At 48.0% G+C, this 26770-nt stretch overlaps 1 protein-coding gene across 3 annotated transcripts in view; it reads left to right on the plus strand.

Moving 5' to 3' along the window:
* The window catches only part of ELFN1 (extracellular leucine rich repeat and fibronectin type III domain containing 1), a 102463-nt gene that overhangs the window by 18000 nt on the left and 57693 nt on the right, over positions 1 to 26770 (plus strand). For all 3 annotated transcript variants that reach the window (XM_033074353.2, XM_033074352.2, XM_033074354.2), the window contains exon 2: positions 4024 to 4136. The gene's annotated coding sequence lies outside the window, so the exon portion shown is untranslated. The remainder of the gene's footprint in view (positions 1 to 4023; positions 4137 to 26770) is intronic.

Consider the following 26770-nt stretch of genomic DNA (forward strand, 5'->3'; position numbering starts at 1 on the left):
TCTCTGGGCAGAACCTGCTGTCCTTACACCAGCATCACTCACACTGTTGTGTGAGACACACATTGGGGCAGGATTTGCTTCTCCTTGGAAGAGTTTATCTGGAAGATATGGGTGTATAAGCATTTCTAGGGTACCTCCTGGAGTACCCCAGCCTGGACCATTGCCTGTCCTTACCTGTGTGTCAAGCAGCCCCTCCCTGCTCTGAGAGCATCCCCCTTGCTGGGACAGAGTGGGGCAGAGGGGCCCTCAGGGACATTGTGGACATGGTCTAGAGAAGTTTGTAAGGGATTAGTCACAGCTTAGGAAAACTTCCTCCCTCTCCTGTGTGCTAGTGATGACTTTCCATTTATTTCTCTGCCGTTGTAATGAAAGTCCAAGTCCTACACCACTGCAGAGATCCTGACATTGGAGCAGCCAGCATGCACCATTTCTCTGGAAAAAAGGATCCATCCAAACAGTTCCTTTATGTCATGCTCTAATTTTGCTGCTGTTGGTTTATTTTTGTTTTTGGCTTCTTTTATTCACGGTATTCTTAAAACTTCCCTTTCAGGGCTTAACAGCTTAACCATTTCAAAATCATGCCAAGCGGAAATGTAGCATACGATTTTCTCACTAAACATTGTGCTGATCGCTCAAATGTATTCTGGATTTGTGGAAAAGCTGCAAAAAACTGGGATGAAAGAGAGTGAGAATTAGCACTCAAATGAAGAGCCAGGTCTTTGCATGATTGGGAAAGGTCTGTGGAAGCAAAGAGAGTGCTCCTTGTCATCCTCTTGCTCTGCAGCATCCCATTGCTGGCATGGCTCACAGCAGGATTGGTGGGCAGGCAGGTGGTGCAGCACAGGTCTCAGTCCTGAGGCTGCTACAGGGTTTAAACGTGGGTCTTAGTCCTGGTTGGTGGTCCCTGATATCTGAATTATGTCCCAGGTTCTGCTCCAGATTCCTCTCTGGGTTTCAGCAGTCTCTTGGGCCTCCCTCTCTCTTCTTCACAGGAAAGGGATTATCGTGCCAAAAATAGCCCATTTTCCTAGGTGGGCTTCTTTGTGACTCTCTCCTGTGAAACACGTCTTTCTCGCTGTTCCTCCAAGTGAAATACAAAGGAGATGTGATTCACCACCAGTGCTGATACGCCAGGAAAGCTGCTGGTGTGCAAAGGATGTTTTGTACCTGCTCACGTGCCCTTCTGACACACACATTCCCTGCTGGGGCTGGTGGCTTCCTGCTCTGCTCGTCCTGCTGAGCAGCTGGAGGATTCAGGGCAGAAATGGCCCTGCTCCTGGTGCTGATGGAGCACCTCTGATGGGAGCAAATGCCACTTTTGGGAGGTGAGATGGGCATTATGTGATCATATGGACAGTCCTGTCCCGTGAGAACTGATTTGGGATGGGTCTGTTGTGACTTTTGTTTGGCTCTTGCTCCTGCAAGGAGCTGCATTTTCCCAAGGAGGAGGAGGGCAAGGGACACATTTGGAATTGCAGTCTTTCTTGTGGAACTAAAATGGGTTATCACCATCACTGCTGTGACTGCTGCTGAGCAGCCCTGGGATGATCACAGGGGTGCAGATTAGCACAAGAGAAGTCAGATCAGTGTTGCAGAACTTGTTTTAGTCCTGACTTTTAAAGACATGGAAAACAGAGTAATTTTTTTTTTTGCCATTTCTGGCTTTTTATGGTTGCTCACATTGGAAGACCTTTGAGGGTCCTCACTACTTGCAGAAAATGCCTGTGAGACCTTGAGCTGCAGAGCTGGGCTGTGGGTCACAGCTTACAGATGCTCCGTGCTGGAATTTGCTCTTTCATTACAGCTCTCAGGCATGTGAGCTGAAGTGAGGGACAGCTGATGATTATTAGTAGCTTTAGAATTAATATTGCTCTTTAGAACATTTAATCTTTCATTAGCAGTGAATACAATACACGCTGGGGTGTATGCAGACCAAGAAATGTTCATATTCCTGCAGTGCTACAGCTTGGGCAGCTGTGAGCTCTGTGTGGAAGGGATTTTCCAAATCAGCATGTGAGGAAGGGCTCAGTTTGATTTCCAGAAGTCTCATGTATGTAAATCCTGGACAGGGGATAGGCAAGACACTGTGCCCTGCCAGTGCCGTGTGTCTTTGAAGCAGTTCCACATCCCTGCTTGCATCACAGACCAAGAGCTGAACGTGGCCCCTGATTTATTTATAATATTCCTGGGAGAAGGGGGGCACGTGGAGGTCTCTGGACTGCAAGGAGAGGTGGAGAGCATGGCCTAGGTAAGGTACAAACCACAGTGAGGGTGCAGATTGTGGGCTTGAAGTGAGAGCAGAGTGAGCAACTGCTGCTTGAAAAACCTCGGGGTGCAGGAGAAGGGAGTAGAGGGATTCCTCAATTTGTCTCCTTGGCTCTCCCAGATAAATCCTTTCTGGCTGATGTGGTTGGCACATGCAGAGCATCTTGGCTTGGTGCTTCAGTGGATGGTCTCCAGTTGGGGTGATGGCTCAGAGCTGGGAGGGGAGAAGCATTAGGGAGCCCAGGGGGCAAAATGTCCTGCCATGATCTTCAAAGAACAGGAAGGAAGAATGTATTTTCTGTTATTGTTCATATTACAGGAAATTTCCCCACTCTCTTTTCAGTTAATAACCACTGGGGCAAGAGACTTTCCTAGCTCGTAGGGGAGCAAATCTGAATAAACAGTAACAGCCATGTTGTTGAAGAGTGGCTCCACTTGAGTTGTTTTTCCACTGTTTGGATAAATAAGACAATAAGAAGAGCTGCTGAGATAGTTGGCAGAGAAATGAATCCCCCAGGAGATGGGGGCAATGTTGTTTATTCGTGGGAGCTGCCTGTGTGTGAGGGGTCAGTCCTGCAGTTCTGTAGAGAGAAGGGAAACAAACATTCTCTGTTCTAGCACTGGATTCATTGCAGGGAGGTATGCCAGGGATCATTAGTGCCACAGCCACCATGATCTTTTGCTCAGATTAGTTTTCTCTTTTTAAGGCAAAAAAAATAAAAATAATGGCAGGTTCCCATTAGATCAGATATGGCCAAAGTAATAGCGGTATCACAGAGATTGAGGTCTGCAAGATTAAAATGTGAAAGGGAGGAGAAATGATAGCTTTGGCCCTGCTTGCTGTTACAGCAGCCGTGTGAATAAATGACTCTATGCAGATAAGCAGGGCAAAAATAAAAGGCATGCTTAGGACGAGACAGAAAAAAAAAAAAGGGAACTAATCAGCAGATTCAACCACTGTAATAATGCAGTAAACATGGAAAATTACATTATATTAGCTCCTCTGCTTCCCCTTGTATACATTAGCACAAAGTCATCGATAGGTGATTCCCTGTGAAGGTGCAGTGCTGCAGGATCCAGAGCTCCCTGCTCCTGGGGGAAGGTGGGAGTGATGCTAAAGGGGAGAGTTGACTTTTGAACTGCCCGAGGAAGAGGTGGCTCAAGTGGAGCTGCGGAAAAGCTCACAGCTCTCTGAGTTAAAAATCTGCTCTGAGGAAAAGGACGGCCGGTGCGTTTGTCCTCAGTGCTCAGGCAGCAGCAGGGTTCGTGCTGAGCCACAGCTTAATTGCAGTCCTGGGATGTTCCCCTGATGCGGGAAAAATTGGTCTGCTGCAGATTTTTTTTTAATATATATATATATATTTCTTTTTTAACTAGTGAACTGATTTCCATTTTGTTCAATTTCTCACAAAGAATGACAAGTAGCCACTGCAGCTTTTCCCTGAGTTCAAGCAAAACCAGCATGTAACATTATTTGCAAATTAGCTTCATCCCTCTGGCTCCCAGTTAAAGCAGGAACTGCTTGGTCCAGAGTTGCTCCCAAAATATCCATTTAAACCATGTAATGATTCTGACTCTCTCATGCATAGTAGATGAAAGACGATCCGCGATTTATTTTTGAAGCTTTGAACCCCAAACATGGTCAATCATAGAAAAAAAGATTAAAAAAGGAGGAAGTCATGATAATGCAAAGCTGGGAGAAAAGCAACCCTACACTTCACAGTAAAATCCGTTTTCTTTGCACTTTTTTATTAACAGCTTCAACTATGATCAGTGCATAAATCTACCTGCAACACAGGATGTTGGAAAATTACCGAGAGACAGCAACGTCCTCCCTGCTGCTTGGTGAGAAAAGAAGGATGCACCTTCAGGTATGGGCTGGAAAATTGTTTCATCCTCTGTTCCCTATTTGTGTTGCACTAAGCTCGCTCGTTGCATTCATTAGAGGGGGGAAATAAGGTGTTTGCAAGAGGGAAACTTCAGAAGGGATTCTCTAAACTTGTCCCAAGCCAGACATAAGTGTTTGCCTGGGACCTGCTCTGCACCCAAGCAGTGCAAGGCTCTTCAGGCTCTGCTGGGGTTAATGGTGGTGTTTTGTCCTGTGATTGCTGTTGTTCTTTCCCTGCCCCTGTGGAGGTTTTTGATCCTGCTCCTCTTGGTGAGAACCAGATCAGCTCTGCTCTGGGTGCTCCCACACCTCCCAGGAGGAGCAGCTCCGCTCTGGGTGCTCCTGCAGCGCTGGGAGCTGAGCACGGGCCCTGCCATTCCCTGCTGCTGGTTCAGGGAGGATCAGCTCCCCTCTGGGTGCTCCTGCAGCGCTGGAAGCTGAGCACATGCCCTGCCATTCCCTGCTGCTGGTTCAGGGAGGATCAGCTCCCCTCTGGGTGCTCCTGCAGCGCTGGGAAGCTGAGCACATGCCCTGCCATTCCCTGCTCCCAGATCACGTCAGACCGCGCATACGGAATCGGGAATCGCCGCTTCCCCGGCACTTGGAAGGGATCGCAGGAAAGGCTGAGCAGGATGGAGCTGCGTTGGCTGCTGCTGCCCAGCAGCCTTTTAAAGCAGGAGCAGAGCTAAGCACTCCTCCTGGGTTTTCTTAATCCAGCCTCAATCCATGCACTTCAAACAGGAGCCTTGTTTTAGGGCTGTGCTGAGCACTCGAGTCTCCCAGCAAGCTGCTCCCGTGCCTGGAAGGGCCAGCCAGAAAACAGAAAGCCGGTTTTACTCTTTCTTGAAGAGGATGGAAATTGCTCTCCCCAAGCAGGGGAGTACATAGGGGAGTTGTGGTTCCCAGGACAAGAAAAGGGAGGGTTGGTGACTTTCTGAACGTGGATTTTTCTGACAGTTGTCTGATGCTTTAGCTTCAACATGGACAAGCCACTGTCCCTGAAATCCAGCATAGCAACTGGATTATAGCTGTCACATCATCTCCCTAGGGAGAAAAAAGGGGTTTCCAGCCACAGAGGGCAGTTTAAAACATGCCAGCCTTCTCCAGTATGCTTTCCTAAATATATGTTTTGTAGCAAACAAGGACCTAAGGGCTACTTAAATCTTGGCAACTGGTCAGCACTGTCATGGTGCAGGTTGGGGTTTCCCATTTATCTGGGTGGGTTGGTTGCTTGTTTTGCACCTATGCAAATGGTTTGAGGAAATAGGGGGAATTAGCTCATCTGTCATCTCAGTGTTTATAGGTGCCTGTCCAGTGGGAATCGTTGCTTCCAGTAAAGCTCTTTCTCTTCATCGTGTCCATCACTCCTGTTTGCACTTCTCCTACCACCGTGTTTGCTCCTTGTAGTGACCACTGGGGACTTGAAGTGAACAAGTCACTGTCTCTGGGGCTGGCTTTCACCTGGAGCCTCTTAGAAGGGGGCAGCACTGTGAGCATTGGGGTCCCCAGCATGTGACATGGGCTGCAGAGGAAGCCTGTGCTGGGACTGATGTCCTGACATTTCTGCTGGAGTGTGTCTGTGGGTAAATGAGGTGGAGTGAGATGTGCTGGGGTCAGAAAGGAGCTGCAGATTTTGAGTAGGTCTTTGTTTCACTGATGTGTTTTATGGGTGTGTGTGCCAGCACCAAGGCTTCCTCATCTGTGGGAGATACTGGCAGTCTTAGAGAGGCAACTCAGGTTGAGTTGTGACTGCTGAGGGCTCTTGGAGTGATTCAGGGTCCTGTCTGGATCTGAATTAGTTAATCAGGTTCTGTATTTTCCAAAGGTGAGGAGACAAGAAGGGAGATAGGTGTTATAAGGGGAGGGGGTGATGCCCTCTTGATGCAGGGTGACCATTGTGCTGAGCTTTCAGCTAGATTTCCAGCTTTCTGTAATTTCTGCCTTGGCTGTGGGGCTCTGTCAGTATTTTGCACCACACTGATCTCTCCCCAGTTTTTCCTTTAGCCTCCCCTGTGTGACACACAATCCACAAGGGGCCTCCACCACGTGCCAGGAGACACTATGAAGGTGGGGTTGCTCCCTGCAACATACAGTTCTCACCCTGCATTTCTTGGGAGAACCCTGGCATCCTGTCTGGCCACGGGGGAGATGTTTTTCACCCCTTCCCACATCTATCCATGCCTTCCTTCCTGCAGGGGAACCCGTGCTGGCACAAGACAGTGTCGGATGATGCTGCACATTCATAGGAGGATACTCCTCTAATGCAGGATGAAGGCTGAGTGTAACGCCTTTTAATGCTCCTTCTCATAATTATCCTCTTAATTACTCAATGAAATGCCCAATAAAACAAATCACTATAATTTCTATTTTATTCCCTGCCTTTTGCGGGTTATTTAAGAGCGCAGGATACATTAAGGAGCCTCTTTCTCACGAGGGAATGCTTTCCAATAGATCATACTTGCAAAATGGTTTTATGTCCCTATCCTGTGTGTTTCATCCTCATTTTCCATGCCAGTTTGCTAATTACCAGAGGCACTGGTGGCTGGGAAGCACTGCCTCCCTTGCTGCCCATCTCTGCTGCGATGAAGTCACAGCTCTGAGTTTGTGACATCCCCATGGCAACAGCCCGTGATGTCACCAGCGGGGATTACAACTTTGCATCCAGGCACAGGCAGCCGGGCTGGAACTCTTGGGCTCTCACAAGTCTTTAAATAGCAAGGAACTAAAACTCAGGGAAGTCTTTAAGAAGGCTTTAGATTTCCTTTTTTTTACGCTGAGGGAGAGGAGGCTGCTGGCTGCAGGGCGAAATGCGAACGTGGGGTTTGCTTGGGGGAGCTCAGCCCTGCAGTGACCCTGGTGATTCTGTGGCCAAGGGGTGATGTGTTGGCATCTCCCCAATGTCCCTGGGGGCTGCAGGTGTCCCCAGCCCCATGCAACTTCCTCTTGCTCTGAACATAAAGCAAATCTGAGGACCATTGATTGCCACAGCCCCTCCTGCCCATGCTTCACTCCATCTAAACTGCTGGCTCCACTGACTTTCTTTGTGCTTTTTGTCTAATATCACAGTATTTGCATAATAAGACATTGTTCATGCACTGGCAGTGAGGGAGGAAGATTCATGTGTGTGCTTCTCTAGCAACAGGAAAACCATGTGATAACCACACTTTATTTTGTACCTGTGGAGGAAATTCAGCTCCCAGGGCTGGTACCACAAACTGTGCAGGGTGTTTAAACACACAGCCCCAAAACTTACACAGGACAGCCACCTGACTGATATTTATGTACCTTATTTAAACAGCAGAAGCAAATCAAGCAGATGGGAGAGTCAATCTCTTTATTTTCGTTTTTATAAGGTAGGAATAAAAATGATATTTCAAAGGCCAGCGTGTCTCAGCTGAGCGGTGATGGGGAAAAGCCGGAGCCACAGAACATACTGTCCTGTCTCCTGCTTCCTCAGATCATAACTTCTGAGCTGGATTCAATAGAAATAAATGTTCAGTAGTTCTGGTGGTGGCCTTTGGAAATGGAGCTAATGGAACAAGACAAAAAAATAGTTACAACATTTTGACAAGCGCTTAAATGTTTAATGCTATGCGCGGCGCAGCCCAGCCGTGGGGAGGTGGTGGGTGCACCTGCAGGGAGCTGTGCCCCTCGTTAGCTCGACAAGAGTCCTCCCACAGACACAGGAAATCAGGCAAATGCTGTTTGAGCTGTGTGGTAGTAAACAGGCTGAGGGCAGCCCCACACCGTGCAGCAGGTGAAGGGCTTGGGGATCACGCTGGGGATCCCCGGAGGGAGAGCAGGGTGGCCAGTTCTTGGAGAAAACAGGTGGAGGAGAATGCATAACATCACCCTGAGCTGAGACAGGGGAGATGAAGAGGCTGCAGTGATTAAATTGGATCTACTGAAATCCTTCCAAAGCAGGCTTAGGAATTAAGAGCCATCAATGTCACATTGAGGGTCACTCGCTGCAGGACACCTCCGGCCAGTGCCCGGCCTCCCCCCTGTGCCTCTGTTTAGCCCCATCTGAGCCTGAGGAAACTCATCCTTTGTTTCAGAGCCCAGTTGGACATTCCCCTCTGCCACACAACAGTGAATCTCAGCCAGGAGGGCCTCTAAGAAGCCAATTTGTCCAGAGAGGAAGGATTAGACTGTGTATGGCCAGATTTGCTTTGAATTAGGGTGTCATCAGGGATTTAATAACGAGGGAAGGTGGTGGGGATGGAAGGCATTGAACGGGCTGGGCTGACATTGCCTTGGTGCAGAGATCTGGTGGCTGTGCCCTGGCAGCAGCAGGGATGGAGGCTGAGCCCAGGAGGTGTCAGCTGTGTCCCCGTGTGTCAGGGACAGCGTGGCTTGCTCACTGAGACAATTCTTAGTGCTCGTGAGACTCCACGGAATCCACCGTGCTGTGCTGCAGGCTGGGGCTGGATTCAGCACAGCCTCACCCAGAGCAGTCACAGCCCAGAGCAATGCTCCAGCAGCACGGCTGTGCCAGGCCAGCCTGCACACACCAGCAGCACCTCAGTCTCGGATAATACCCCCAACACCAGCATGGGAATATTGGTGGGACCAGCCAGAGCCAGGAGGGAACCCACCCATGGAGCTGGCAGCATTCCTTGCCTGGGATGAGCTTCCAGTGTGGCTCAGATGTTTTGTTCATGCAGACCTACACTAGACCAGCTGATCTGCTGCCACCAGTGCCACGTTTACACACATCCCCATCAGTCCTGTGAAGCAGGGCCACCTCTCCCAGGCACTGAGCAGAGCCCCAGAGGGACTGTCCTGAGTGACAACCCTCTGTCTGATCTTGGACTCCCAACTGAAGAAGTTTTTTATGCCCCTCCTCCACTTTTCTCCTTATTTTCCACAGCTGGAACGACGGGTCACAGCAGGGAGATTTTCACACATCATTAGAGCCAAGTGTCCAATTCCACGCAGCCGTCAACCCCAATCAGAGCGATTTAAAAGGCAGCGCCTCCTTTAATCATCCGGGGAGCTCAGATGTGTTTGTGTGAACAGAGTGCTCCCATAAGCACGGAGAGGCAGGGGGATGGAGCAGCGGGGAGGTGATGCTGGGATGAGACCTGGGGTATTCAAAAGCAGCGGATCCTCACATGTAGCCCCAGGGCAGACCTGGAGGGTGAGGTCCCCACAGAGTCTGTGTGTTCTGGTTTTCCTCCAGGGGTGCCTGAGGTGGCCATGGGTCCCTGTGTGCATTGGCAGGGCAAGGGCTGCTGCTGCAGCTGAGACCTGAGCCAGGGGTGATGTATAGAATGTTCCTAAGCAGGAGAGCTCAGCACCAGCATTTCTGACCCACCAGGTGGGAGCATCCTGCTGGGTGAGGCCCTGAGCACTGGAGGTGTCCTGGACACCTGCAGGTGCTGCATCAACCTGCAGCTCCAATTCCCACGGGACAAATGGAGAACCCGAAATCTCAGAGCTGTGCTTCACCTCTCGCTGTCCCAGCCAGCTTTCCTGACCTGGAGCACTGTGAAAATGTGTGCTGGGCTCTGGGCAGTGATGCAGCTCCTGTGCCAGCAGCAGGGGACACAAAGTCCCTCCTTTCCAAGCAGTACCTGGAGCCTGCAGAGCCCTGGGTGCTCAGCATGCTGCATTCTCCCTGTGTGCAACCACACGACCTTCTCCTGGCCTTCCCACAGTCCTGCCACAGCCCCATGCAATGCAGATTGCACGTGGATATGGGAAGGACAAACACATGAGAAACATCACGGAATTACCACCACACCTGACTGCAGGAAGATGAATGTCCTTCCCAAAGCTCTGGCATGCGCAGTCACTTTCCACAGTGTCCCTGTCTCAGAGCTTTCAGTGCTCAGGATTTGTCCAAGGGCAGCTTTGCAAAATGTCAACGTTTTTGTCAAAATTCTCTGTGACAGGCTTCAAGTTTTAATTAAAGGAGCTTGGGGGTGTATGTTTGTTTGTTTGTTTGTTTCCATGAAATTAGTATTTTTTTTTCCTAAGAAAGAAAATGTTTTTACAAGGAAAAAATGACAGCCCCTGGTATTTTGCTACTCTGCCATGTCTTTCTGTCTAATCTGCTTTCTAAAGTGACCTGTGAGTCTCTCCAGCAGGAAGTTTAGCAGCCTGGTGGTCCTGTGTCACAAATTCCTCTGAGAGAGAAGCACTGCCATGATTGCCCAAGGCAGCACATACACACCACTGGCCAGATCCACACCTGCCAAGACACCTAGAGCCCTGAAAACACACTGCTGCTGTAGGTAAAATCAGCAACTTGCCAACAGGGTTCTGCCTTAAAATCCCTGAGACCAACAGTAACACAGGCAAAGGCCAGGAGAAATTTTGCCATTAGCCTCTGAACACCTGAAAATTTCTGCTAAAGGAGCAATCAGATTGGTGTTTGTTCTGCCCTTGCTGCTGCAAATTGATTGAATTGATAGGAATGAAGGCAGTGGTGTAAGAGAGAGTCAGAGCAGCCTTCTGGACTTTGATTTGATCTCTGCCTTTCATGGTCTTCCCTTTTGTACTTGCTCATCGCTTTTAAAAGCAACTCTTTGATGAGAGGTGGCAAAATCTCACTTAGGCAGAGCTTTTTTGGCAACAACGATTTGACTTTTGGAGCTGCCCTCATCTGTTGGGTAAACAAATGAAATGATCATCTTTGACTGGAACTGATCCTCCAGAGCCATGTCTTTCCACTGGGGAGAGGTATTTTCACCGATTTTCAATGTGGATTATTTCTGTAACTGACTGTAATAGTTTCTTTGGCGGTATTAGGGCTGATTATGTCAGGATTTATTTCGGCGTGATTCGACACGCTGTACTCCTGTAACTTCCCTCTGCATGCTGAAATCCAGGGGCCCATCCCCTGCTCCCACCACAGACACAATGGGGGCAACCTCTTTGCAGCTGGACCTGTCTCCCAAGGTCAGCTTTCCCTCAGTTGCTTCGTAAATGCTGAAGGAGCAAGTTGAAGAGAACAAATTCCCTGTGAAGGACAGGTAAAAACTCACCTAGGTGAAACATCTACATAGAAAAGCCTCCTAGAAGGAGGAGGAGAAGGCAGCAGGGAAGGGATTGCTGCTTCAGAGGAGCAGTGCAGGCACTGGGAGCTCCCCAGCATTAGCAGAGGGGTTAGCAGCAGAAAACACAATTGAGGATTAAATGTGGATTATGCTGCAGAGATCCTGAAACATCAGCAGTGCTGAGGAAAATAACAAAGGACTTTATTTCCTTAGGAGAAGAGCTGCTGGGCCCAAAGCAGTTGTAGATAAAACTCTTCAGGAGTTGCTCGTGATGAGGCAGTGAGCCAAGGCAGCATGTTTTGGTATCTGGTACCTCCTGGAGAATTTGGCAATGCAAACTGGTGGATCTGCTCCTCAAAGCCCCATGTAATATTGGATTTTGGGCATCACTTCACCATCAAACACTGCCCAGGCTCCACCAAGTACCAGAAGAAAAGGTTCACATTCACCCCTTCAGTGCTGTTCAATAGAAATGAATGGGTAAGACTGGCTGCTGTCCTCTGTCAGCATCATTAAAATCATTCAGGACCTTGGGTTTATGGTGCACCTGGCTTGCTGGGATTGGGACAGGATTGGGCTCATTATTTTTGGTCTCCCCTCAGCCAAAGGCTTATGTGTAGGGACTCCTCTGGGCTGTGCAGTCAGCCAGGCTTGGGCTTCCTTGGTTTGGTGATCCCAGCTGAACACCTCAGGGAAACATCAGCTTGGTGGAGATGGAGAGATGGAGAGATGGAGAGATGGAGAGATGGATGATTGGGATGGAGGTGGCAGAGACCAGGAATCTGGAACTTCACTTGCCTGTAAACCCCGTTGTGCTGAACAAATGACATCGGGCACCAAGCTGGAGTTTGGACCATGCTGTGCTTGGGCAAAAGGAGGCACTTTCTCCACTGAGCAGACCCTCAGGTGCCTTCACAGGCTGAGGCCCAGCAGGAGGGGTGGAGGAAGGGGGATGGACCCTCTGCTCCATAACACGATGAGCAAGGCAGCGTTTACACCTTGTCTGCAGCAACAGGACATCTGTGGGTGCCCTGGCATGGCCTGGGGGCTGGGAGGAGCAGGGGGCTGTCTGTCTGTCTGTCTGTCTGTCCATCCTCTCCCTCCTCACGAGCCAGAGTTAGCCACAGCTCCTTTTGGCAGCTCGATTCCCTGCTCCAGCAAGTGCCGGGCTAATGGGGAGGCGGCCGCAAGAGGAACACTCTGTTCAGCAGCTGCACATTCCATTAATTTAATGAGGATTTTTTTTTTTTTTTTACAAGGCAGATGGTAAAATAGCTATTTTCTGTTGTCTAATAAATACCATCAGCAAGGCAGAAAATGTGCAATCTCGCCAAGTCCTTTCTGATTCCTCGCCCTCCTGTACCGATGCATTTCCCTGTTCTCTGCTGGCAGCTGGTGGGGCTGGGAGGTGGGATGGGAGGGAGAGCTGGGACACCAAAGGCAAGTCCAAAATTGCTGGTGGGACCTGCACATTGAGACAGCAGCTTCCCCTGATTGGGCAGAGCCTCGGTGTCCTGCTGGGAGAGCTGTGCTCTGGCAGCCTCCGCCGATCCAATTCTCACTTCATCTGATTGCAGTAATAACAACTCACACAAATTTCCTGCCTCAACCTGAAATCTTCCAGCTCTGCAATGCAAATAATATAATGTGTGATGAGGAGCCCAATGATGGGGATAATAATAATAATAGTGATGAAGCCTTTATTCAATGAATGAGTGAATCAAGCAAGCAAAAATAAATGGTATTCAGGGCTTGGAAATCAATAGGAAGAGAAATCAGGAGGAAATGCAGGGGGACTTGCATCTCTGGTGGGGTGCTGTCCTTAGGAATGGCATGAAGGAGAGGTGAGCAAAGCCCTCTGAGCTGGGCACTCCTTGTGTGCCTGTGTTGCTCCTGGGCTCTCTCCTCTCCTGTGGTTACATTGCCTCTGCTGAGCTCACTGCTGTGCCTGGTCCCAGCCTCCCGTGATCCCTTTGGCCCCCTTGATTTACAGCTCTCCTGGGCTCTCTGAATGTGTCTAGGCAGCTGGCATGCTACAGACCTGACCTGGGGTTGGGTAATAACTTGTCTTTTGTCCCATGCCCAGGAGGTTGCCCATAAAAAAGCTCCAGACATCAATTTTCCTCTCCACCGGGGTGGAATTGCAAAATGATGAGTTGGTCTTTGCCCTCATTTATCTCTTTTTTCCTTTCTCCTCTTCTTTTTATCTTTCTCTATTCTTCCAACACTACTGCTCATTGCTCTCTTCTTCACCCCCTTTCCACTGTCTCCTCCATCATTTACCAGCCTCCCTCCCCTCTGCACGTCACTGCTTCTCCTTTCTCCCCCTTTTGCCCTCTTTTGCCTCATTTTTTTGTGTGTTTCCTTCCCATCTCAAAACTTTCATGACTTTTCTTGCTGTGCATAGCAGTTTGATATCTATACCTGTAATAGCCTGCTAATACAGTAATTCCACGAGAGACCCTTTAAAAACCCAAAGCCTTGGCAGGTAGTAAAACTCACCTTTTAACTTGGCTTCCTCTTTATCAGGGATTCATTTCAGACAGGATTTCTGTGTGCACAGCTCTGCCACTCTCTGTTAGTAAAAAAAAAAAAAAAAAAAGGGGATTAATTCCTGCAACAGGTGAATATGTTTCACAGCTCTGGTGAGCAGGATCTATTTTCCAATTCCTGCAGGTACATGGGGGATTTAATAATCTAACAAGATCATTCTCTTTGTCCAGTGTATGTTTAAGCTGTGCCTTACCTGTGCCTGTGCAGAGACCTCCTGGGGAATGCACCAGTGGGGCATTCCCATGAAAGCTTTGCATTGTCCAAGGGATTCTTCCACTTTCTGGAGAGATTTCCAAGCTGACATCCTGCTCTCTCAGGTGATGCTGGCATGGGCTGAGGTTACTGAATGCTCTGTCCCAGCAGCACCAGTGCCAGTCCCTGCCCTGAGCCCACCTGTTGAAGTCTCTCCTGCTTGCTCAGGTGAGGGACTGGCACAGCTCCAGCCTGGCAATGCCTCTTCTCTGACCTCTGAGAACAGAATCTTCCATAAGCCTAAAGAAAAAGGACAAACTTCTCCTGTCCTTTTCCTCTTTTGATGGTGTCTGCAGCTTTGTGTTGTATTTAAATCTATGCAAATATGTTAGTGGATAAAGTATGCAGAAGGCAAACCTGGGAAATTTAATCTGACTTGCAAATATGCTGGAAGAGGCACTTGGTAAATTGAAACTCGACTTCTACTCCTTTTGCCCCACAGCTCCATCAGGACCTGCCCTAGGGCAGCAGGGAAATAGCTGTGTCCTCACATCCTCTGCATCTCCACTGCTGCATGCATTGGGGGCTATGAAGAAACCAGGGTATTCTCCTGTGTTGCAAATATTGCAGCAGGACTGACCTGTCCTGGGCTCCCCAGTGTCATCCAGTTTCCCTGCTGGTCCCTGAGTGTGGGTGGAAAGGGCAGTGTTTGGTTTCTCTGCAGTGGTGGCTGAGGTGGTGGTGTCTCAGTGGGAACATTGAGAGTGATGGGAACAGGCAGTGAGCAGCCCTTGGAGCTGGCAGCAGGCAGTGAGAGCCTCCTGCCAGATCCTGGTTTGGGACTGCCAACCCTCTCCCAGGTGGAGAGCCCAAACTTCATCATCTCTAGTGGGTTCCTGAGCAATGGGGCAGGAGATGGCACTGAGCAGGGAGATGTGACTTGCAAATCTTCCTGTCAGGCTTTTTTTCTGGACAGCACAAATCTGGAATAAATCCCCTGACCAGGCTGCCAGCTTTATACACAGGAGATGAGGTAGGAGATAATACAGCATGTCTTGTGCCAGATATTCAAGAATTTCTAAGTACATTGCAAACAGGGAGCTACAGGGCAGCATTGCTCTTTCCATTTCACACAAGGAAGGCCCTTGAAAATGGTGAGGTTTCCTGCCAAGTCACCCCAGGGACCATATTCTCTGTTTTATATTTACAAAACTTTGGAACAATGGCTTTCTGTGCTTCCCTGACAAGACAGGAGAAAATATTCCTCTTTTCTAAGATAAAAGAACCTGATATAACAGAGGTTCCACTCTGGACTAGTCAAACATGATATTTTTCAATAGCAAAAGCTGGCTAGCTCCAACCAAAGTGGGATTTTCAGCAAGCAAGGTGACCAGAGTTTGGGGAGAGAGCCTGCAGGTAGAAAGACCTGATACCAAAAATTGTGGTGAGTCGTATTTCCTTCATAACAGAGTTGTGAGAGGCCCTTCATGCACTGCTGAGCAGAGCAGTGGGTGCCATCTGGACCTCCTTCCTCATCTTCCTGACCCTCACCTAAACAGATTTGAGGGGCCAGGAGCCCTGTTTGGAGGCACAAGTGCCTGGGTGGAGCTGACCCAACAAAGTCTGGGCTGACTTGGAATGGTTTGATGTGAACTGCTGGTTCCCTTCACTACCACTGTCAGAACAGCAAGGCACCCAAAGACTCCTCATCCTGCCAGACAGCAGGATCCAGGTTGGAAAGGCAGCATTAAACAACGAGAGCTGCTTGGACAGAGCTTACAGAGGTGATGGAGCCAAACTCCTGCCAAGAGCAGCAGGCAGCCTCATGGGGGGCACAGGGCACACAGGCAGCTTGGGAGGCTCAGGCTGGCACTTGGAAGGAGATGGCAGTAAGAGTGTGGCACAGCTCCACAACACATGTGAGATCTCCATCCTTGGAGGCCTCCAGGACTCAGCCACACCAAGCCATGGCTGGTCCAGCACTGAAGATAATCTCGGAGATATCTCCTGCATCCAAAGGACAGCAGACTGTCACCTGCCCTCTCCTCAGTGACATGCCTGGAAGAGAGTTGCCACCCCAAACTGTTATGTAGTTGTGTGCTGAGAGAAGAGCCAGGCTTGAAATGTCACCTCATTAGAGCTGATAGGTGAGATTTGTTACAGAAAAGGAGAGCTATCAGTCTTCTGGCTCCTGAGGGGACAAGCTCTTCAGCCAGAATGACTGGGGGATTGTAATGGAGTTAACTCAGACTGCCACCAGGGAGCTCAGACATTGGCATTTAGCTGAAGAGGAGAAAACATCTAGATTTCTTGGTGGAGAAAATCCCTCAAACCCCAAGCAAACAGCATTTTCTCGAACAGGAGGAGGGAGGTTCTCCCACGTGTGGTTCCTGCCTGCAGGCTGCATGTTTGGGACAGTGAGTGTGGTCAGCTGAGGTTACAGCAGGTGGATCAGCCCTTTCCTTTTGTGGAGGGTGCTCCAGGTGCCCAAGGTCTGCCCAGGGTCTGCCCAGGAGATCTGATGGGTGTCCATGGAGCCAGGACTGCCATGCAGCCATCAGCCTTCCCTTTCTCTCATCCAGCTGTGAAATCTTTCTTCCAAATCAGCCTCTATCATCTTGGCTGCAGTGGGAAGCTGATGGGCAGAAATCCTTTACTGGGGGCAGATTCAGGTGAGGGGAGATTTCAGCAGACAGCTCTGAACTTCTGTGTTAAACAGCATCACCCAGGGGGGTGGTTTTGCTGCAGATGCTCCCCCCAGGTGCCCACCTGAGCCCTGACCCAGCCCTGGCCTGGCAGCTGCTCTGCCCTGAGGGTCCCCTCTCCAGGGCTTTGCTTCATTAACTCCCTGATAAGTTGAGAGTTCAGTGCTGAGTCTTAAGAAATCGGCAATAACGCCAAGCCTTCATACAAGGGTAAAAATAGCCCTAATAATTTAGGCAATTAGTTAATTAGCCTCATTTACTTGAAAGCACAGAGTGGCGTGGGAAGACTTTTCTGCTGGGTTTGTTATGCTTTTCTCATTCACTTTGTTTGCTTTTCCCTTGCCATTTTCTCTGCTCCCTGACATAGATACAGCGACCCACAGCATTCCAGAGTAGTGGAATGCCAGCAGGAAGGTGAATGCCAGCCAGGACAGGATGCAGGGCAGTGCTCAGGGAAGCAGGACTGGTTCTGGTACCCAGGTTTAAGGTGTCATATGGGGAGGTGGGTATCTTTGTGATAGGCTCAAGGTGGTCTTTTCCAACCTTAATTTTTTCCATGCTGTTTGTTCCTCATCCCACCTGTGACCCTCATTGCAGGTGGGGGCTGTGGCACGTCCAGGGGGTCTCACAGCTCTTTGTCAAGGGGCAGTACCCCACTGTTCATAGCACTGCTTGTTTGTTCCAGGTTAGAGATTTCCTGGCTAGTCCTTAGACTAGAACTGACTGACAGGTGAAAAGAGGCAAGATAAAACAGCATTTACTGGAGGGAACTGGGCTGCTGGAGTGGCACAAGGCTCAAGACTGTGCTGGTCCTTAATGTGCTGGCAGAGCACCCTCCAGGGCTAGTGCATCCCTTGGTCCTCCCTGCTCCCACCCAGCCCCTCTGCAGCACGTGTGGCCTCCAGCCCCAGCTGCTCAGAGCCTTTGTCAGTGCCCCCTGCCTGGCTGCACAAGCTCCCCTGGTTTTTGGAGAGCTGCTGGTCAGGTCCCCTCTGTCCTCCTCTGACTCACACGAGTCCCATTCATTATTGACCTGGGGACCTGAATGAATCCTGTCTTCCTGAATTATTTTTGAAGACATTAGATCTTCTCAAATTGTTCATCTTCCCCAGAAATGACAGCTTGCAGGCACCTGGGAATAAATGGTGCCTTGGAACAATTTCATTGTTTCTATTCCAGGCAACAGGAATTCCTCAGATCTCAACATCAGTCCCCAAACCCCGGTGTGTTAGCATAACCTCCAGACAGCTACGAGTTTCTTGACCCAGAAAAAGGATGGGATTTATTATGAACCCTGGGAGACCAGTGTCCTTGCAGCTTGTGTACCCTAATGGTGTGCAGCATACTGTGTGCTCCTCTGGCTGGAATTTTCTTGTCGAAACAGTCAGCAAATGCCACTTCCACAAAACGGGCTCATGTGTGCGAAATCAAATCAATACTGATTAATTTTCAGTTTGGAAAAGTGGTGGGGGGAGAACCCATTAAAAATGTCAAGATGCCTTCTTGTTTCATTCTTGCAAGAAGAGCTTCAGTTCTTTATCTCTTAATGACCTTTTGTTTAAAGCCTTTGTGTTTTGTAAGAAGTGTTCAAAAAAGGATGAAGCAAAATGAAGTGTTAAATATCTTTTGAAGGAAAATGTGTCCATTTCCATGGGCTCTTTTTTGTAATTATTATTTACAGGGAGGCAGGAATCACACTTCTTTTCTCTCTGATTTTTTGCCATTTTGTCCTAAACCAAGCACACTTCCCCAGGCTCCCTGCTCTGCCCTGGCTGACACGTTCCCCCTGCACTGTGGCACAGCAAACAAACATTTCAGTGGGGTCACTAGTGATGGGACAAGGGGTGATGGTTTTAAACTAAAAGAGCATCAATTTGGATTAGATAAAGGGGAGTTTTGTAGAATGAGGGTGGTGAAACACTGGCACAGGGTGCCCAGAGCAGCTGTGGCTGCCCCATTGCTGGCAGGGTCCAAGGCCAGGTTGGATGGGGCTTGGAGCTGGGATGGTGAAAGGTGTCCCTGTCCATGGCAAGGGGATTGAACCAGGTGACATTTAAAAGTCCCTTCCAACCCAAACTCCTCTATGATTTTATAATTCTATGATTTTTTTGGCAAAGCTTGTGTATAGAGCTGGTCCACATTGCTTCACCCACAATAAGGGTTTTTGTTTAGGCTTTTTTTTTATCCCAGGAAGAAGTTTTTTTGACCTACATAAAAAAAGTTTGCTTGAAGCTCTTGCATCCCTCAAAATCACTCATAAAGCTTAAATTTTTTTTTCAAGTTATTTGAAACTTATGTAAAAATTTTAATTCTGGTTTTGTTAGTTTTCCTTTCCTCATCTCCTTTTTTTTTAAACTCTAAGTAAAAAGCAGAGTAGTGGGGGAGAAAGGAGTCATTAAAGAAAACTGAACATTTCTACTTGAAAGAACAAGAGTTGAACTGGAAAATGTTCTTTCAACTTAAAGAAAAAAATCAGGAAAAAGTTTTTTTTTTTCTGAAGGGTAAATATAAACGTTCCCAGTGAAAATGTTCTGAGGGGAGAATGGTTATTTTGGAGCGTTTCTCTTCCCCAGCCCCATGGGATGCCCTTAGTTGTACACTTAAAAATCTGAGCTGCACAGATCAGAGCCAGTGAACGTCTGGGCTCCTCCTTGGGACTGTGACTTTCCTGCTGTTGCTTGGGGGGACAAACTGTCTGTTGGGGGGGGTCAGAGTGAGCAGGGCTTTGCTCCCAGACTGAGGGGCAGTTTTAACCCCTGGAGCTGGGGTTTCACCCAGCACAAGCGTGGTTAATGAGCCCTCCACTCTGCACTGGTGCTGTGAGGGGCAGTTTCAAACTCAGGGAGCCTTTTATTCATTTTATTCAATCTGCATCTCTTCCTGTTGCACAGAGCTGAGCTCTCGGTGTGTGCATCACTTTTCTCTTTCCTGGCACCACATCCCTCTCAGCATTCTGACACATATGTCTCTTGCTGGAATTTTTTCTCCCAGCCTCCAGCACTCAAGCAGCCGAGCAGCATTTGTGTGTCTCCAACAAGTAGCCACTGAGCCTGAGAAATGCATTAGCTGCCTGACCTGGTTCCATCCAGGTGTGAAAAGATGCAGTGGATCTGGCTTCACTCCACCTTTTCTGACCATGTGAGGAGAGGCAGAAGGCTTCTCCTCTCTCCACCAGTTTGCATCATTCAGGCCTATTAAAAAAAGAAACAAAAACAGGATAGGAGTTGTGAGCGGATAGACAGAACCAATCATGGGGAAAGCTGGGCAGACTAAAAGGCATTTACTGGGTTTTCTGTACTAGAAATGAAAGAAAAACCCTTCAATTAGCTGTCTGCCCGAGGAGCTGAGCAGAAAGGGATGAAAGCTGAGATGCTTCTGCAGGAGCAGAGGGAAATCACCAGCCAGGAGATGGTTTGTGGGCTCTGAGTCAGGCAGCATCCTAAGAGGGGTGTTCAGCATCTGCTATTGCAAGGTGGGGAGCCTCCCTCTGTCCAGCTTTTGTGCCTTCCCCCGCTTTCTTCCACAGCTCTCCTTCTTGGCAGTGTTTCTGCAACCCCCAACTGGTGCTCAGAGCGTTGGAGCTTCACCTTGTCGAGTGCTGGTGCTCATGTGTGGAGCACTGAGCTGTCTGTGTGCCCAGGAGGGTGATGTGGGTGCTGAGCAGCAGGATTACAGCTCATGATCCTCATCCTCCTCACCCAAGGACCTCCTGCCCCGTGCCCCTGTGCCCCATAAATCATCACATCCAACACCCCTGGCCACTGCTTTGGGTCACTTGTCACCGTTTTGTAAAGCAAACAGGTCACCTGGGAAGGGAAGCAGCAGCTGTTCTGCTTCCTGGGGTTTCAGGCATCTGCTCCTTGCACACACACACAGGCTGCCTTTACCTAACAGACAATTATTTAACAAAGTAGGCAAATAGTATAATTACTGTTATTTGTTTAGCTGTTATAAGTGTTTGAAATGTAAATGTCAACTTTGGGATTTTTTTGCAGGGTATGTGTGTGTTGTTGGCTTTCTCTCTCTCTTGTGTGTGCTCTCCCTGGACTGCAATTTGATGAATTTCTCCTTGTCCTAGAAAAAAAAGCTAATGTGATTTCTGTGCGATTACAGCCCAAGACGCCGAAGTGGGGATTACTCACAGTAACTCCTCTTACTTAGCAGATCTGAGTGGGAGGCAGGATTCATTACACCGAGCAGAGAAACAAAGAGGAAATGTCTTTCAGCTTGTGTCTGCCGAGGCAGCATCCTCACCAGAGCCAGGGCTTCCCTCCCTGGAAGGCAGAGGGTCAGGCAGGGCAGTGACAGCGATGGCAGCATTTTGGCAGCAGGCTCACAGGAACCTGTTCCTGGCCTGCCACAGCTCCTCCATGCACAGGAGGAGCAGCAAGTCTGAACTCTGGTTTTCTAAGCAATGTTTTTCCTTCTGAAGGAGACTGGAGAAATGGAAATAACATTACAGCCAGCAGCATGCTCAAAGCAGAGCCCTGGTACTCAGTGCAGTGCATTTTCCGAGGGTGAGTCCCACCATCCCCGTCCTGGCTGCATGCAGTACAAGTGGAGCTCTGAGGAGGTGCTCATCAGCAGGTCACAGCCTGCAGGTCAGCAATCAGTCCAAGGTTTGTTACCATTGCCTCAGATCAGTCTGTACTCTTGCTCCTGACTGGCTTTGCAGTCCAGTCCCAGCAGCTGGTCCATGCTGGGAATGCTGTCACAGGCACAGCAGTGCCTCTGGAGCTGCAGCACCTCTCTGATGTTTCACAGCATCCCATACCTGCTGGGCAGAACCCAGCCCTGCTTGGCTTCAGAGCTTTCTCAGATGCACAGCTCCAAGATGAATCCAGTTGGATTCATCAGCTGGCAGCAAGCCTGGCACCAGCTTTTCCTTCAGCTGGCTCAAAAGCCAGCCCAGGAGATGGAGTGAAAGTGGAAAGGCTGCACTGCTGCCGTATCCCACCCTCCATCCTCTCTGTGACCCCTGTTCATGCAGAGTGCTGGGATGAGGAGCTCATGGTTTTTATGGGAATCCCAGAGCTGTGAGAAGGTTTAGAGGTTTTCACCTCCAGCATGAACCAGAGGGACTGGAAGGAATGAGACAGTAAACACAACTAACAACTTGGCTCCTGCAGGAGCAGGGAGAGCTTTGTGCCCAGCTCAGCACCAGGGGTGAGCCCCAGAGCCTGGTGCACAGCCAGGGCACTCTCTGCTTGTGGCAGATCAGGATTTCTGCACGTGTAGCTGCTGCCACTGAACCAGCTGTGCCTGTGCCCAGCAGGGATCCAGTCCTGCTGGGATCACTGGCTGTGGCTGAGGGTGTGTTGGTGAATGAGGCTGCTCAGGGTGCTGGTGGAGCACAAGCTGGGCTCTGTGGTGTGGCAAGAGAATGCTGAACCAGGCTTTGCTGCTGCTTCAGCTTTCCCCCTGCGCTCTGGCAGGGCTCAAGCTGCTGGCACAGGAGCCCTTTGGCATGCTGGCAGAGTTCTGGGGGTTGGTGCATGGCTCTGGCACGTTCATCTCCTCACTGGGGCTGTCCATGCTGCCTGCACCAGCTTGTTAGTGCCCTGCAGCCTGAGCAGGTACCAGCCATCAGCAAGGCTGCTGGTCCCTGGGCACTCCCACCACACAGTCAGGCTCTGGGGTGGAACCAGCAAAGCCACTTGGTTTTTAGTTGCAAAGACAGGAATCCAGTGACCTTTGGCAGATTTCATAGCCCAGCAGGCTCATGTAATTGAAGCTGGTGATGATTTGTCATGGCTCTAAGCTTTCCCTATCTATTTCCTTCCTCGCTCCCTCAGTCTCTCTTGTTCCCTCTTTCTCTTTCCTTCTTTGTGATCTCATTATCTCCATGCTTTTCTCTTTTTCTCTCTTTAACCATAGCATGGAGAGGTACCTCAGGATCTATTCGTCTTCGAGGGATTTAGCTTTTCCCTGACACAGTATTTTCTCCACTTCACATCCATTATCCAAATAAACCTCTTTCTCCCCGTGACCAGGAGACCTGCACCTGCCAGAAAAATCCAGTCCATTCCATCATAAATAATGCATTGCTGTGGGCAGTACCCCCAAGCAGCCATGAGCTCCAAATCCCAACTTTCCTCCCCCTGTCAGGTGAAGGTTGAAGTGACATTATCACTTTTATTGAAATTCCCTGGTAGAAGGCAGGTTCAATGCTATTAACATATTTCAATTCAAGCCATTCTTATTTTAATTAGCCTTAAGTAATTAGTTCTAATTCATTGCCATTTTTTACTCTGCATATTTTGGGTTATTTACTTCCCTTGCTAAGTAACAATTTGATGTAATTATGTGCTACTCATTCTTTCTATTTACATATGCTCACTCACTCAGATTTCCTCGTTGAAATTTCAACAGATCCTTTGAATTCCCTCTTGAATTGTTTTCTGAGTTGTCAGCGGTGTGGAAATTGTGGGGTGGAGAGAGAATTGATCCTCTTCTTTGGACATCCCTGGTGCCAGAGGCAGTGACAGTGCATGTGAGCACCTGGGCTGCTCTTGGCAGGGAAGGTCCATTGCCAGCCTTTGTTCCTGGGAGTCTGCATTCCCATATGAAAGGAGTTTGGGGACTGTATCCAACTCTCTCTGTCTTCGTCCTGGGTTGCTTTAGCCCACATGCCAGAGGGACCAGTCAGTGTTGCTGCTTCCTTTCATTTTCTTTGTGCAGCCAAAGATGCTTTGGCTTTCCAGAGTGGAAATGCCCTGGCTTTCCAGAAGTGCTGCTCCAAAATCCTGCACCCTTTCAAGTCCTGTGTTTTTAAAGACATTTTGATTACTTTGAGCAATTTGTCACATTTATATATGTCAGTTTCTTATCTGGAACATACTTTTATCTCAGCAACCATTTTTTCTCATTCCTCTGAAGGACCATATTGTTGTTTTCTTCTTTCCTCAAGGATTGCCCTTTTCTTAGCACTTCTCCATAGCTGAGGGTTGTGGCTCATCCATCTGAGGCTGTTTGCTGTTCAATTGCTCTGAACCCATCTTCTTCACTGCCTCAAAACCTGATTCTGAGCAGTCTGAACATCTGCCTTCCTGCAGATCCTGCAAAAACGTGGATTTCATGCTCACATGGAGTGTGTTTATACCTGTGTGTATATGCCTCACAACTTTTAAGTGCATTATCCAACTCCAGCCGAATTTGATAGAGGGTAGCATTCTCAAAAATAGCAAGTTCCCTCAAGGTTTGAGCAGACAGGCAGAGGTAGAAGAGAGATGCCCTACTTCTACTGAGGAAAAAGCTGCCATGTTGTGCTGAGCCTTTATTTGATGCTGGTGAATCCATTTGGGAGAGAGCACAAATCTCAGCACCCCACCCACAGGAAGGACTTCAATCAGCACATGCCCCTTCTCGGTGCCCAAGTCAATCAAGCTCAAAGAAAGCAGGATTTCATAGTTGTGGTGCTCATGGAATTATTGTTTTGGATTTTTTTTTTTTTAAGTAGCTTTTTCACTAAAATCTTATCAGCCGTTTGAATCCATGTTCCATTAGCAAATCCTGCTTGCTTCATGAATATGCAGGTTGGCAATGTGTAGCATTGGCTTAACTGCTCCCATTGAAGTTGATAATAAAACTGCTGCTGACTTCAAAGAGAATAGAGTCAGGCCGATGCTGAGTGCTTTGGAAAATCCCACCCCTTGTTGTTATTTTATTCTTAACACATCCACTCAGGAGCTGCGGGATGAGACTAAATACTCCAGAATGAGTAAAGAGGGGGAAAAAAAAAAGATCAAAGAGGCCAAAATGAAAATCCAGATTCTGAGGTAAATATTTAAGGACCTGTCTGAAGTGAGAGCAGCTCAGCTTTTGTTTGAGGAAGGGTCACAAACTGCAGCCAAGGATCTTCCCCTCGCACTGAGGCCATGGGTGGAAGTTCAGATCTGAACACACAAAGTGTGGGATCTCCAAACCCAAGGCTGTACATGATCATGAGCTGGAGTAGAACTGATTCATTAAATTCTGTCCTTACACTTCAGTTCTCCTCGTCTGGGAGGGTCCAAAGAGGTTCTGGTCACCTCTGCTGGCACCAGGACAAGGGGAAACCCCAAAACATCCCATGGGTTATCAACATCTGCCAGTGAGCAGGTCCATCTTAAATGATCTGTTCCTCTGCTCCTCTCTTGCTGTGAATTATGCAGGGAAGAGGTGTTGCAGAGCTTTCACTTTGGTTTTTTTTTTCCAGATGAACAAAGTTCTCAGGTCTTTGTTTTCCCAATACTTGATGCCCCAGCTCCCAAACTGCCATGGGAGGGGAAGGTTCCCTACTGCCACCCAGTTTAGTGGAGCATTATGCACCCAGCTGAACTTCAGGGGGACACAGCCACACCTAAAATTGTCATACACAAATGATTTCCATTGGCAGAACTCCCTTGGCATGATCACATTCTTACCTGTTTTGCTGAATCAGGGCACGTTCCTCTTGCAGGGAACTTTGTGTTTTAGTGTGGGCTATTTTGGTATTTTCTTCTCCTAAGATTATTTCCACTGGAAAAAACACAGGATTTTTCATTCCAGCAGTATTTTTGGTAACAGTTACTATTTCCTGACAATATGTCTGTATTTTAGGACTAAACCAAATTACATGTTGGAAGTGCCTTTCCCCACTGCAGTTTCTCCAGCACTACTCACAAGCCAGTTACATCAAGACCATAATCTAGAAGAGCAAAATAGAGGCTATATTAAGTTTTATACAGACTTGCCATCAAATTACATGCAATAGCTACTTGATCATGTCATATCAATCAATTTTTTTGCCTGGCCATCTGTAAAGCAATTGCTTTTATCTTGATGGCTTATTTTTTAATTCAGACCTTGCAAGGATTGCACCAAGAGTTTTTGTCTAATGGCTGTGGAATTCTCCTGGCCACATGGTTTAGTACAATATGACTGTTAGTGCACAGTTGCATGGTAAAACCCTCTCACTGTAGTTCATTTTCATTGTTTTTCTGATTTTCTTTTTGTCTTTTACTATCTGTTCATTGATGTCTATAAGAATTTTGACAGCAGTTAGAACTTAATGCTGTAAAACAGGCTAGGAACTGTGACAAATATGTTTTTTTTTTTTTTGCTCTCCTGCCTGCCCCTGTGCTCCAGAACTCTGAATTTACCATCAAACTTCTGCAGAGTTAGAACCTCTCTTTTAAGCTTGGTAATAACAGGTAAAATCCTACTCCCTGGCTGCACCATATAATCATCATTATCTTACAAATCCTGAGTGCTTTGTCTAATCTTCAAGGCTGTGTTCCTGGTACTGTGCTTTAGGAGAAAATAGAAGGATCATAATTGTGGAAAATTGCGTTTTGTTGCATCTTTTGCCAATTCCCTGAGATCAAAATGGTTAATTTGGATGCTCTATGCCTTGTACAAACTTTGAATCACTACAATTAACTCTGGAGAGCCAGAACAGGGCTGCAGATTTTATTTATACTGCAGGTTTTTCTTGCTGGTTGATTTCTTAAGCTTGGTTGTGGAAAGACCTAAAGAGGTCAAGTGTCCAGTTTGGATTAGATACAAATTATTCCTAATTTACCTCTCAAATATCTGTTTTTCTTCTGGTCCATACTTTAACTTGAAGATAAATATTGATTTTCTCTGAAAAGAGTTATAAAGTTGCTTTTTAACTCAGTAAGTTTTATTATTAACCAAGGCCTGGATAGCTATGGTTGCACTTTTTCTTTTAAAGTGCCAAAGAAATCTTGGATAGCTGCAGAAGGAGCTCTGAGAATGAGGGGAGTGATGAAGGCAGAAGTTCATACAAATGCTGCCTAGCTGGAACCCGTGTACTTTGTTCTACTTTGCAGTTTCATTCTGAAACTTACTTAAAAGCACCGTATGGGATGAAACTTTTAGGTGTATTAAACCCATCCCATAATGTTTATTTTTGTACATGGACAAGAGATTACAGCTTTTCCATTGAACTTCCAAAGTCATCATCAAAAGCGATCGTTACTTTGTGAGCACTTTGTAGTCTGGGATCTGTCCTACACTAGTTAATTCATGTAAATCTAAAGAAGTGGTTGCAGGCAGGATGGCATCAGAAATATGGAAATAGAGCATCTGGGTAGAAAGGGTAGGTTTTTGCAATGTTTCCATTGAAATTGTTTTTTCCTGCCAAGTGAACAGATGCAGTGAAAACAGACATTCTT

The sequence above is a fragment of the Catharus ustulatus genome, chromosome 16 (assembly GCF_009819885.2).
Source record: "Catharus ustulatus isolate bCatUst1 chromosome 16, bCatUst1.pri.v2, whole genome shotgun sequence".
NCBI classification, from domain to species: Eukaryota; Metazoa; Chordata; class Aves; order Passeriformes; family Turdidae; genus Catharus; species Catharus ustulatus.